Genomic DNA, 12773 nt, shown 5'->3' on the forward strand with positions numbered 1-12773 from the left:
AGTAATAGCGATGGCAATGTGTTTGTATTTTATTCTTCTGAAACTTTCAAATACATTTTTGAGGGGCACCTGGGTGGCTCAATCAGTTAAGCGTCTGGCTTCAGCTCAGGTCATGATCTCATGGTTCATGGGTTCAAGCCCCAAGTCGGGCTCTGTGCTGACAGCTAGCTCAGAGCCTGGAGGCTGCTTCGGATTCTGTGTCTCCCTCTCTTTCTGACCCTCCCCTGCTTGTACTGTCTTTCTCTGTCTCTCAAAAATAAGTAAAAAACATAAAAAATCAATTACTTTTTTGAATTAGTAACTCTTAAGATACATTTAATATATTTTAATCATGTTCTTTCTCTTGATTTTTAGTTTTAGAAGAAAATTATATTTTACTATAAAGAAGTATGCCTCATACTTCTTTTCTATTTCTCATTAACATTAAATGCACAACACTAATCTTTGTTCCTAATTGGGAAAGAAAATTTTCAACCAATTGAAGCATCAGTGGCAGAAATATGAAGATGCTTGTGATATGAGTATTTCCATTAGTAAATTAAAAGTAAAATTAAATGTATAGTTTCTGTGGAAAAATACAAACTAATTGAGAGTAAGGCAAAATTCTAGAGATCTTGAGGGCTCTGTGTAGGTATTTGAGTAGACGTAGCTGTTTTTAATTAGAATAAACTGTACTAAATAACCCTCCTATAATTTTTTTTATCCTTTTAATCACATATGGCAAGTCTTCCAAGAATTTTTTCCAAGGCTAATTATTTTCCCTTATCCAGAATGAATTTTTTGTGGCATTTAGTAAATTCTGATCAGTTTGTCTTCTGAAATGTTGATGTGTATTTGATGTTAATTCAAAGCATTATTTGAATATATCTTTATATTCATCTTTAAGGTTCAAAAGCTGCCACATACATCAAATATCCTTTGAACAAAGAATGATGTGATAATGAGGGGGAAATGTGCTTACCAATTGCATAGGATATAATAGCATTGGCTCCCTGACCTGCATCAAACAGAGAAACAAGACAAAAGAAAGAATGAAAAGAAACTGCCAGGCATTGGATCAAATGAATTGGTTTTCTCACTAAATAAACAATTTAGAGCTTCTCATCACTTCTGAGTGCATGTTCATATGTCATCCCTGGTAACCGCTCAAAGCTGATTCTGTGATTTCTCTCACTCGGTATCAGTTTCAGACAATATATTTTCTTCTTTTTTAAAGTACTTAGACTATGGATAAAAGGCCTGTTGAACATAAACTCTGCTGCAACTTTTTGTATTAGTAATGTAGAAGTTTTATCAGATTTACACATCTCACATACATATCCCCAAAGTGATGTCTTCCAGAGGTACAGAACAAATCATTTCCTCAGTTTCAGTGTCAGATTCAATGATAAAGTAGATTTTCAAATCATTCTGGAAATTAGTTAAGCTACTTTCCTTTCAAGTCAGACATAATGTGCCAAGAATATAGGGTAATAAAACATAGATTATTTGGAATCTGTAGTCTTTTATGTTTTGTTAATGAATTTCTATTTGGTCTTGTCTAATTACCACCCCATTTTTCTGAATTTTGTTGATACAAATTTGTTGGTACAAAGTAATTTTTTAATCCAAATAGAATGGCCCCAGCTTCCATCCCTGGCCTTATTGGAAATCACTTTCTACCATTACATCACTTCTGTTGAGGCCTCAAGAGTTAGTTATGTTCTATGACTTCACACCCCTGACACCTGTTTCCAGACCCAGTCTCAGTTGTCACCTGCCAGAGTTGTCCTCTTTCCTTTCCATTTTGTCCATGTGTTTGCTTTATTTCAGCTGCAATTTCTCCAGAAAAAAATGCAAGTTTATATCAGTAATACTTTGAAAGTTTGAGGATAATAAGAATATGGTAGGAATGTAGAGATTAAAACCCAAATAAGAACAAAAAAACAAATTAAATACTAGTATTCTTCCAAGTTCCTTTTTTGTCATTCACCCTCACCAATTGGCATTTCTTATCATTCCTAATTATCCCCAAACCCAACCTTTCCACCATTTTGTGGATATATTTTCCCCTCAATAGCCATTTCCAATTCCTACAAATATCTTTTCTCTAGAGTTTTGAGAACGTAATTTCTGCATTTTTATTATGTTATATGAAGTGACAGAATTACTAAATTGCTTTGCTATTTTAACTCCAGTATACCTTCTTCCCCATCCAAATAGATTACAACAAATAAAAACAAGCAATTAAGCCAAAGGAATTGTGTATGATTTTTATAAGATTCACTTATAAGGTTTAAAATGGAGGGCTTCGGACATTTCTCAGACATATTTATTTGGGATTATTGAGCTATTGGCACAGCAACCTGTCTTCCAGTTATTGGACAAGGTGATGCTCAAAACTACATTAAGGTTTGACAGCCACTTATGTGAAAATAAGAGCCCTTTTCTCTTGAGAATTACAATGTCCTCCCTAGATCACTTACTCAAATATGAGATAGCTTTATGTATTTTTATCTCTTGAGTGGTTTCCATTCTTGTTTTCTTTTGTTCTTTTTTTCTTTTTTGGTTTCCACTCTTTTGAAACATGGAACTTTAGAAAATACATTTCTTTCAATATTTTATCAAAAAATAATGACATTAAATGATGTAAAATGATTGAAATTACATTTATAGACATAAAGTTTTACAATAAAAATGTTGATACAACAATGATGTCTTCATAATTTGTACTGATGGCATAGTATGCATCCTTCATTTACCCCAAAGCATTTAAAGTGTTTACTCTAAGCAAACCATTGTACTAGACTCACTGAGGATAGAAAAACTGCCCTCATGAAACTTACAGTCCAAAAGGAAGGCCTGAAATCTATACAAATTGGTATCAAGCCAAACACACCTTTAGTAAGTATTATTGAGAGAGCCTACAAAGAGTTCAAAGAATAACTACAGAGAATACCAATTTTAGAAAAGAGAAACTACAGCTTTAAATCACTTAATGATGCTTAAGTATTTTTAAGCAGTTGTTAAGATGAGAGTGCTTGGATGTTTGTAGATACTGATGAAAAACAAATGATAGAGACAGGAAAAGAGTGTGTTTGCGGGACAGTTGGTTAGAAAACGTCATTGTCAGAGGTTAAATGAGAATATATATATTGAAGAGTTTAATAAATTAGAGATTCTTTTTGCTTGTTTTACTATTGTTTATTAGCACACTAACAAATGAAGACGTAAGTAGCGCACAACATAGAACCAATCCACTCCTATTCCATACCTTACAATTAACAGCTTAGGGTAATTTACTACAGGTTTTCACATGTTGTGATTCAAAACTCTCACTTTGGCATAGTAAAGTAGACTGGCATATAAACTAAAATACATAACTACTCATTTCCTATATGGTGTCTTATAGTCCTTATAACCATCTCTCTCTCTCTCTCTCTCTCTCTCTCTCTCTCTCTCTCATATATATATATATATATATATATATATATATATATATATGTATGTAGATAGATAGATAGATAGATAGATAGATAGATACAGTCTCTAAAAACCGTTAAATATCAATGTCTCCTCCCTAGATGGTAAAAGAAATTCCATTTTTGAGGCAAAAAAAAATGTGTGGTCTTATAAGGACTTTACATAAATGGCCATGTTCAATGTTCATAACCTGTACAAAATTAAGTTATCTTAAATTTAGACTGCGAACAACTGAACCTAAATGCCTATTCTTTGTGCTTTGTTTCAGCTAATATTTCAGAACTAATGACAGTTTTAAAATTTTTTAATGTTTTTATTTGTTTTTGAGAGAGAGAGAGAGAGAGAGAGAGAGAGAGAGAGAGAGGGACAGCATGAGCAAGATATGCAAGGGAGGGTCAGAGAGAGAGGAAGACACAGAATGTGAAGACAGGCTTTGGCCTCTGAGCTACCTGTCAGCACAGAACCTGACACGGGGCTCGAACCCACAAACCATGAGATCATGACCTGAGCCAAAGAAGTCAGATGCTTAACCGACTGAGCCACCCAGGTGCCCCTAACGACAGTTTTAAAAGTTGCTATTATCAATTCTGTCTACTGTGCCAAGAAACCTTAAGTTACAACAAAATGTTAGGAAGTAAGACTGAATAAAATCTGTTATAGAAATGTTCTTTACCAACTCCCACCATTCCCAACCCCTTCAAAGTCACAAGTAGCTCTTTTTGACAGTGTAAAAATTGTGCAAACCCAATTGATGTAACCTATCTCTTGGTCAACTGTCTGGCCATCCTATCATGTTCTTCTCTGTTAGTCATATACTCAGTGGCAATCCAGTCTGTAAGAAGAGAGAAGATAGAAAGGAGAACTTTAGAAAAGGTAGCACTACACTCCAATTATCTTTTTAATATGTCCAAGCAAATAACTCCTTGACTGTTAATATTACAGTGATAGATTATTGTCTCAAATGTAACCTTTGGAAGCTTGAAAGGGATATTTTGGTATAAAAGTGAAGTCAAGGAAGAATATACCATCCTTAAATACGGTTCCTAGGGGCCCCAGAATGGTGGATCTCCATTCATAGATGTTACCACCTTTGGGACTAGCACTCCAGTTAGGTGGAGGATCTAAAGTACGTCTGCCAGTTCCTTCTGAATCCTCTTAGCCCTGGTAGTGAGGAGTTTGGAATTTTTGCTCACACTGAATTTACTCTCCTTCTTCTTGGGGGGGAGGGTGTTTGTTTCTTTCTTGGTTTGCTGGTTGGAGCACAAAGATGACAAAGAGCTGGAGCTGTCCTTCCAAACATCATCCAACATAGAGAACCCCTGTCTCCCCCCATAATAAACAGCCCATCCCTTTGTGTTTGACTCCTTTATGGTGCTCTTCTGGCAGAAGTAGACTGCTCCTGGGGCTCGGCTGGGCCTGTCTTTCTGTTGCTGGGAGATGAGAAGTCAAACTGAGGGATTCTTGAGTGAATATCACCTCATAATATTAAAGCAAGAAAATACAATTTTAAGTTACGTGAGAGATAGTCATGTGCTATCACTAAACGAGTGAGTTTTGACTGTGGTTTGAGGATCAGGAAATCTAATAAGTATTTTATTTAATAAACAATGCTGAAAATATAAAAATACTTACCATAATAATTATTGAGTTTTTTGCTAATTTCAGCAGTTACAAGTCTTTTGATAAAAAATGTTAGAAAAAAGATATTTTGAGACATATAAAATAGTAAACTATTAATAAAATTAGAATGCAGTGTATAAATAAATCGTAAATTACAAATAGACATTCTGTCGATTCTAAGAGGAGTCTTCAGATTTTTCTATAGGAAGAAATGTCTCAGAATGATAGTCACAAAAGATAAATATCTTTCAGTAAAGCTTTTTATTCAAGTTTGTTGAAAATGGTAAATATATATAATTAGCTGCATTGATTTTATCAGAGTGGTGACTACCATTGATAATACTGAAAGTGTTTGCAATTATTTATAAATTGTAACAAACTATTATCAACTATAGAAAAAGCTATAAACCCTACAGTCTTTGGCATGTCATTTATCACTGCATGATTTTTTGGTTCAGTGATGACTCTAGCCTCACAGAGATGACAAACTGAGAATAAAAAAGACATCAACTAATTTCCAACATCTCAGATGATCCCTAAAAAGCATTAGTAAAATTGAATGTTTTCTAAGCACTGTCACCAAATGTACAATATAGGAAGATGGAACTGAGAACTGACAGTCAATTAGAACCTTAAGGACACTATGATAGGATACATCTGCCGATTTTGGGGGGCTTAACACTAATGTGGAGCAAGTGGTTGATATCAAAGTATAATGGAATGACAGCTGGTAAGTATTATCAATGAAAGTGTCTCTTTCAAGGACGACTATGCTGAAAAACATAAATTCAGTTCACCCTTTAATTTTTGTCAGTACATTTGGAAAAAAAGACACTGAGGATTCTTTAAAGCATCGAGCTGTGTGGGACATATATTAACTATGTCATTGGGCAGAAAAGTTAGAAAATTTGATACCTCCAATGATATCAGTTTTATTTGCCCAAAGAAAATTTTACTCATAGTTGTTTTAAAGCATTATAAAAGCTTAAAATTGAGCTGAATATGGTGGTATATAAAAAAAAGAGATTGAATATTATCTTAGCTCATTTGAAGGCAGTGGAGGCTTTAAGGAAAAACAAAGTGCTGGTAATATTTTAACTATAATATCAGAGAAAGCAATAGTAGTCTCAAATAAGTACGGGACATGTCTTTGGATGAGTGATTGAATGGGACTTTTAAAAAAAATAATGAAAGAGAGGATCCTGGGTAGTTCAGTCAGTTAAATATTCAACCTTGATTTCTGCTCAGGTCATGATCTCACAGGTCATGAGCTCAAGCTCACATATGGCTCTGTACTGACAGCTTCAGAACCTGCTTGGGATACTCTCTCTCTTCCTTTCCCTCTACTCTTACCCAACTCAGTCTCCATCTGTCTCTCTCAAAATAAATTAATAAACTTTTTTTTAAAAAAATGAGGGGCACCTGGGTGGCTCAGTCTGTTGAGTGTCTGACTTTGGCTCAGGTCATGATGCCACAGTTCATGAGTTCGAGCCCCACATGAGGCTTCCTGCTGTCAGAATGGAACCCACTTCAGAACCTCTATCCCTCTCTCTCTTTCTGCCCTTCCCCTGCTTGCTCTTTCTCTCAAAAGTAAACATTTAAAAATAATGAAAAATATTGTCTCAGTGACGGTGTATACTCTCTAAACTATGTCTATCTAATATGTTCCATCTAATATTACAGGTGGTAATACATGCACTGTCACTTGAAGAAAAAAATGGGACAGTCAACATACAATGACATTGAATTTAGGAAATTCTAGGGAGAGAAAACAGCATTTACAAAGACAAGAAGATATGGAATAAATGAGTAGTTAGAATATAGGATGAGAGAATTGGGGACCAACTAATGTCAAAATACAAGCTAAGTAGACTAGGAACTCATCATAGTGGATTTTGTTTTTATATATCAGATATAATATAATATTTCTTAAATAGTACCATGAAAAAATAAATTTTATGATGTATTTTTCATAATAATAATTGCAATGTAGAAATATACTTCAAGAGGATTTGCACTGAAGAAACCCTGCAAATAAAAAGAGCAGTTGAAAAGGGATTATATCATTCATGTTATAGTTAAAGATACACTAAATGAAAACTATAATACTATAAAAAGGAAAAAATGAATGCATTTATGAGCAATTCTGGATGAGTCATTATCCAATTGTTGATATATTAAGGATAAAGAAGCATAATTATAATAATTTTTTCAAATGTGTATGATTTTTAAGTAAAATAGTTGAAGAAAAAATATAAAAATTTTAGAAGAACAATGACTTCAGTATTGCTAAGGTTTAAGTTGCCAGTGGGATATCCAGTTGGAGATAATAACTAAATAACAAATGTTTTAGAAGAAAGTTCATGATAAAAAGAGTTTTGATGGTCTTTATTATGCTTGTGTATTTTGAAATTTTTGTTTAACTTTTGCTGTGTAACAAACTATTCTAAACCTTTGTGGCTTAAAGCAATTTAAATAGTTATTTAGCTATGTGGATCTGAGGGTTAACAAAACATGTAGATGGTTCTTACTGGGTGATTCTTACTAGTCCCAGTTGGGCTTTCTTCATATATCTTGAGTCAGCTGGTAGATTGGTTATGGCTGGCTCTTTAAAAAATGTCATTCACAAATGATACCTTGGAAAACTTGGGTGACAGCCCCATGGTCTAGCCTGAGTTTGTTCACCTGGTTTTAGAATTTCAACAAGAGGGTAGGAATGTACAAAGCCTAAGCCTAAGAAGAATCATACTACCACTTCCACTGTGTTTTTTTGTCAAACAAGGCCAGATAAAATCAGAAAGAGATAAAAGGACTCCATTTCTTGGAGGTTAGAACTGTTGTAAAGAAGGCAGGAACAATATGAGACACTATTGGATAAATGTTCATAGAAAAGCGCAAGTTCAGTAATGTTTAAAAACAAAATAAGAAAATGAACTTTTGATGTCATGTAGAAGGTTGAAACAATGAAGGAGACTGACTGAAAATAGAAAAGGTCAGATGCATAGTGAGAAAATAAAAGAGCTTTTTTAAAAAAATTGAAAATAAAAATTCTCTAAGGTAATTAAAAATTCTTATTTTAGTATTTATTTTCTTTCCATTAGTGGTGAGAAAATGAAATATTTTGAAGAAAAATAGACATGACTTGTGACACACTGTATGTACTGGGACTCATTCTTGTGCAATTCTTTCTTCCTTTCTTTCTTTCTTCTTTCTTTCTATTTTAGTGTTGTGATAATCCAACTACTTTGTTAAATTCTTGTCAGTTGTCTGATGAAACATCAGTTTTATTTCTGATTCATAAATTTTTTATTATAGCCCTTTTATCCATGACTTTAAAAACTCTAATTGAATAGATTTTATATTTCAGAGAAATTTAGGTTCACAGAAAAAATGATTGAAAATAGAAATTTCTCATATACTCTCTTTCCATCCATACACAGTTGCTTTTATTATTAATATCTTGCATTAATTAGTGTGGTATACTCCCACAACTGATGAGCCAATATTGATACCTCATTATTCACTGAAGTCCACATTTTACATTAAGGTTAAGTTTTTGTGTTGTATATCTATATATTTTTTTGACAGATGTGTAACATATATCCAACTTTACAGTATCTTACAGAATGTTTCCACTGCCTACAAATCCACTGTGCTCCACTTATTCATCCTTCCCTCTCTCCTTCTGAACTCCCGGTCAACCATTGATTCTTTGTCTCATTAGTTTCACCTTTCCCAGATAATCATATAGTTGGAATTATACAGTACATAACCTTTTCAAATTGGCCTCTTTTACTTAGCAATATACATTTAATGATCCTCATATGTCTTTGTGACTTGATAGCTCATTACTTTTTAGTGCTGAGTAATATGGCATTAGCTGAATGCATCCAGCTTATTTATCTATTTACCTACTGAAGCACATATTTGATTGCTTCCAAATATTGGGAATTATGAATAAAGCTGCTACAAACACTCACGTGCAGGCTTTTGTTTGGACATGAGTTTTCAGTTCATTTGGGTAAATATCATGGCACCTGATTGTTGAATCATAAATAGAGGTGTCTTTAGTTTTGAAAGAACTTGCCAAGTTGTCTTTCACAGTATTACTGCATTTATTGAAAAATACTTAATAGTACAGTTTCTGGATCATAGGGTAGTTATATTTTTAACTACTTGAAGAACCTCCATACTGTTTTCCAGGATGGCTGCACCAGTTTGCATTCTCACCAACTGTGCAAAGAGGGTTCCCGTTTCTCCACATCCATGTCAGCACCTGTTCTTTCTTGTGTTGTTGATTTTAGCCATTCTAACAAGTGTGAAATGCTATCTCATTATAGTTGTGATTTGTAGTTCCCTGACGATCAGTGATGTTGAGCATCTTCTTGTGTGTTTATTGAACCTCCATATATCTTCATTGGAAAAATGTCTATTTATGTCTTATGCCCATTTTTAATCAGATTATTCATTTTTTGGGTGTTATTAAGTTCTTTATACATTTTGTATACTATTCTTTATGATGTCCCAATAGATTATTTTTATTTTTATCTCTCTTGTTGTGTCTAGTAAGAAGTTACCATAACTAAGGTCAAAGAGGTTACTGTCTGAGTTCTCCTGTAGGATTTTGATGGTTTCCTGTCTCACATTTCTTTTTTTAATAATGTTTTTTATCTTTTATTTTTGAGACAGAGAATGAGCGGGGAAGGGCAGAGAGAGAGGGAGACACAGAATTGGAAGCAGGCTCCAGGCTCTGAGCTGTCAGCACAGAGCCTGACGTGGGGCTCCACCCACGAATGTGAGAGTATGACCTAAGCCAAAGTCTGAGGCTTCACTGACTAAGCCACCCAGGCACCCCTCCTGTCTCACATTTAGGTCTTTGACCCACTTTGTGTATGGTGTAAGAAAGTGGTCCAATTTCATCCTTTTGCCTGTTGCTGTTCAGTTTTTCCAACACCATTTGTTGAAGAGGCTGTTTTTTTTTTTCCCAATGGATTTTCTTCCCTGTTTTGTCAAAGATTAATTGACCATATAGTGGTGGATTCATTTCTGGTTTTTCTCTTCTGTTCTATTGACCTATGTATCTATTTATATGTCAGTACCATATTGTTCTGATCAGTATAGCTTTGTAATCTGGAATTGTGATGCCTTCAGCTTTTCTTTTCCTTTTCAGGCCTGCTTTGGCTTTTGGGGGACTTTCGTGGTTCCATGTAAATTTTAGAATTGTTTATCTTAGTAGTGTGGAAAATTCTGTTGGCATATTGATGGGACTTGCATTAAATGTGTAGATTGCTTTGGGAAGCATAGGCATTTTAATAATATTCGTCCTTCCAAACTATGAACATGAAATGCCCATTTCTTTGCATCCTCTTCATTTTCTTCCATCAATGTGTTTATAGTTTTCAGAGTACAGGTTGTTTACCTCTTTGGTTGTGTTTATTCTTAGGTATCTTATTGTTTTTGGTGCAATTTTAAATTATATTCTTTATCAAGTTGAGGATGTTCCCTTCTTTCCTAGTTTGCTGAGTGTTTTTATCAAAAAACTGTGTTGGATGCTGTCAAATTCTTTGACTCTTTTGATATAACCATACAAAAATTTTCCTCTAGTTTATTATGATTTTTTAATGTTGTTTCATATGGTAAGAGCCCTTAATGTCAGCTCTAACATTTTAGCAAAATTTCAAGTGTACCATCCAGAATTGTAGCTATACACACGGTGTTGTAAAGTAGATGCCCATAACTTACTCATTTTGTATATAATAGTATAAAATGTTTTTCTACTCTCTTTTGCAGACTGATTGAATAATGAACACTATGAAATTAAATAGATTAAGAAATTGAAGTGATCTAATTTAGAGACAATTATAGCTTTGTCCCGAAGCTGCAGAGATTATTAGGGAAAAAAAAGGTGATATGGAATGATTTTGGATCCATTTTGGAGTTAGTATTGATAGGGATTACTGATTAATTTTATTATGGATATTAAGGGAAAGGGAGAATAAGAAGATTTTTATAAACATTTTTGTCTGAGTAATCAATGCCATCATGTAAATGGAGAAGATTCAACAAGGAACAATTTGGGAGAAAAGAGTGTAATTAATAGACCTGTTTATGGCATATATTGCCATTTTTAGCCATGAGACAGCTAATGATTGAGTGAAGGTAGAAAAGATAATAGCATCTAGCATTGATTCTTAGATCTTATCTCATTTAGACAGTAAGCAGAAGAGTGAGAACAAGAAAAGGAGATTGGAAGGCGCAAGAAAAGAATTATTTGAAAGAAGTCATGAGGAAAATAAAATTCTTCAAGGAGTTGAGTTTAGTTATTTACGTTAAATATTATTAGAAATTTAAATTTCATACATTAAATTTTGTTCTACTATGAAAAAGTGGCATATTATGTTTATACTTTTTTCTGTATTATCCTCACTGCTAGCCCAGTCATAGCAATAAGACAGGAGGAATGAATATGTTGGATGAATAATAAAATACATTATAACAATAATAATAAAATATTGGCATTGCATATTGTTATAGACTGAATTGTGTCCCATCAAAAATTCACATATAGAAGCTCTAAACCCCAGTACCTCAGAATGCAATTATATTTGCAGACAAGGTCTTTAAAGAGGTCATTAAGTTAAAATAAAGCCATTAGAACATTTCTGTAATCCAATACAACTGGTGTTCTTAAAAGAAGGTGAGACACCAGGAGTGTATGTACCGAGAGGAATGACCATGTGAAAAGGAGGCAAGGGGTCAGCCAACTACAAGTCAAGGAGAGCGGATTCAGAAGAAATCAAATTTTCTAGCATCTTGATCTTAGGTTTCTAGGCTCCAGAAATGTGAGAATATAGATTTCTGTCGTTTAAGTTTGCGAGTCTATGGTATTTTGCTGTGGCAGCATTAGTAAACTAATGCACATATATTTATTGACTTTAATGTAAGTATCTCTGTAATTATTTATCAATTATATCATTTCTGTCACAAAATAGTTGTAAGAAGTTAAACGATTAACCTCTTTGGGGCACAGTATAATAAAGAACTAAGAAGATATGGAAGTGCACAGTCGTATAACAGAGTTTTGCAGATTGCAAAGAAAGTAATGCTAGACAAATTTCCAAGTCATGTGTAAAGTCCTTGGCAGTTGAAGACCTGGTCATTAAAATGATGAAAAGGAGAAAATCAATAGGAATGATAGTATCATAAGTCCTTCAAAAGACATTCAGTATCAATAGGGTGAATAAAAGAGGTCCCTGAGAAATTGATTATACCTTCAAAGATGTATCTTACTGGTGTTAGAAAACTTCCAAAAAAATTAACACTTGATTTGCCACTTGTTCATTTTAACAATTAGCATACTTTATTATCACTTAAAATTCATTATACATAAGGTAAAATAGTTGTTTATACAGTTTTATTTTTCTAGATAAATCTCCATTGACATTTTCATTATAAAATAAGTGTTTTATGAACAAACTCATCCCAAATCACCTTTTCAAAGTTACATTAGTTTAAAATAACAAAATGTCCTCTACATCTGTTAATTTCCCTTAAACTTCTCTCAAGACATCTACAAAATAGTTTCCTTATGCATTATTTAGCTGGAAATGCAGATCGACTTAGAATATTACCAAAAGAAATTGATAAGAAAATTATTACCTTAAATAGTTATTATAATTTCATCTATGTGT

General features: G+C 33.5%; 1 pseudogene; it reads right to left on the reverse strand.

Annotated features, from left to right (window-relative positions):
* Positions 1–4220: 4220 nt before the first annotated feature.
* Positions 4221–4772, reverse strand: LOC115300374 (annotated as a pseudogene).
* Positions 4773–12773: the final 8001 nt, after the last annotated feature.

This window comes from Suricata suricatta, chromosome 1 (genome assembly GCF_006229205.1).
Source record: "Suricata suricatta isolate VVHF042 chromosome 1, meerkat_22Aug2017_6uvM2_HiC, whole genome shotgun sequence".
Taxonomy (NCBI): Eukaryota; Metazoa; Chordata; class Mammalia; order Carnivora; family Herpestidae; genus Suricata; species Suricata suricatta.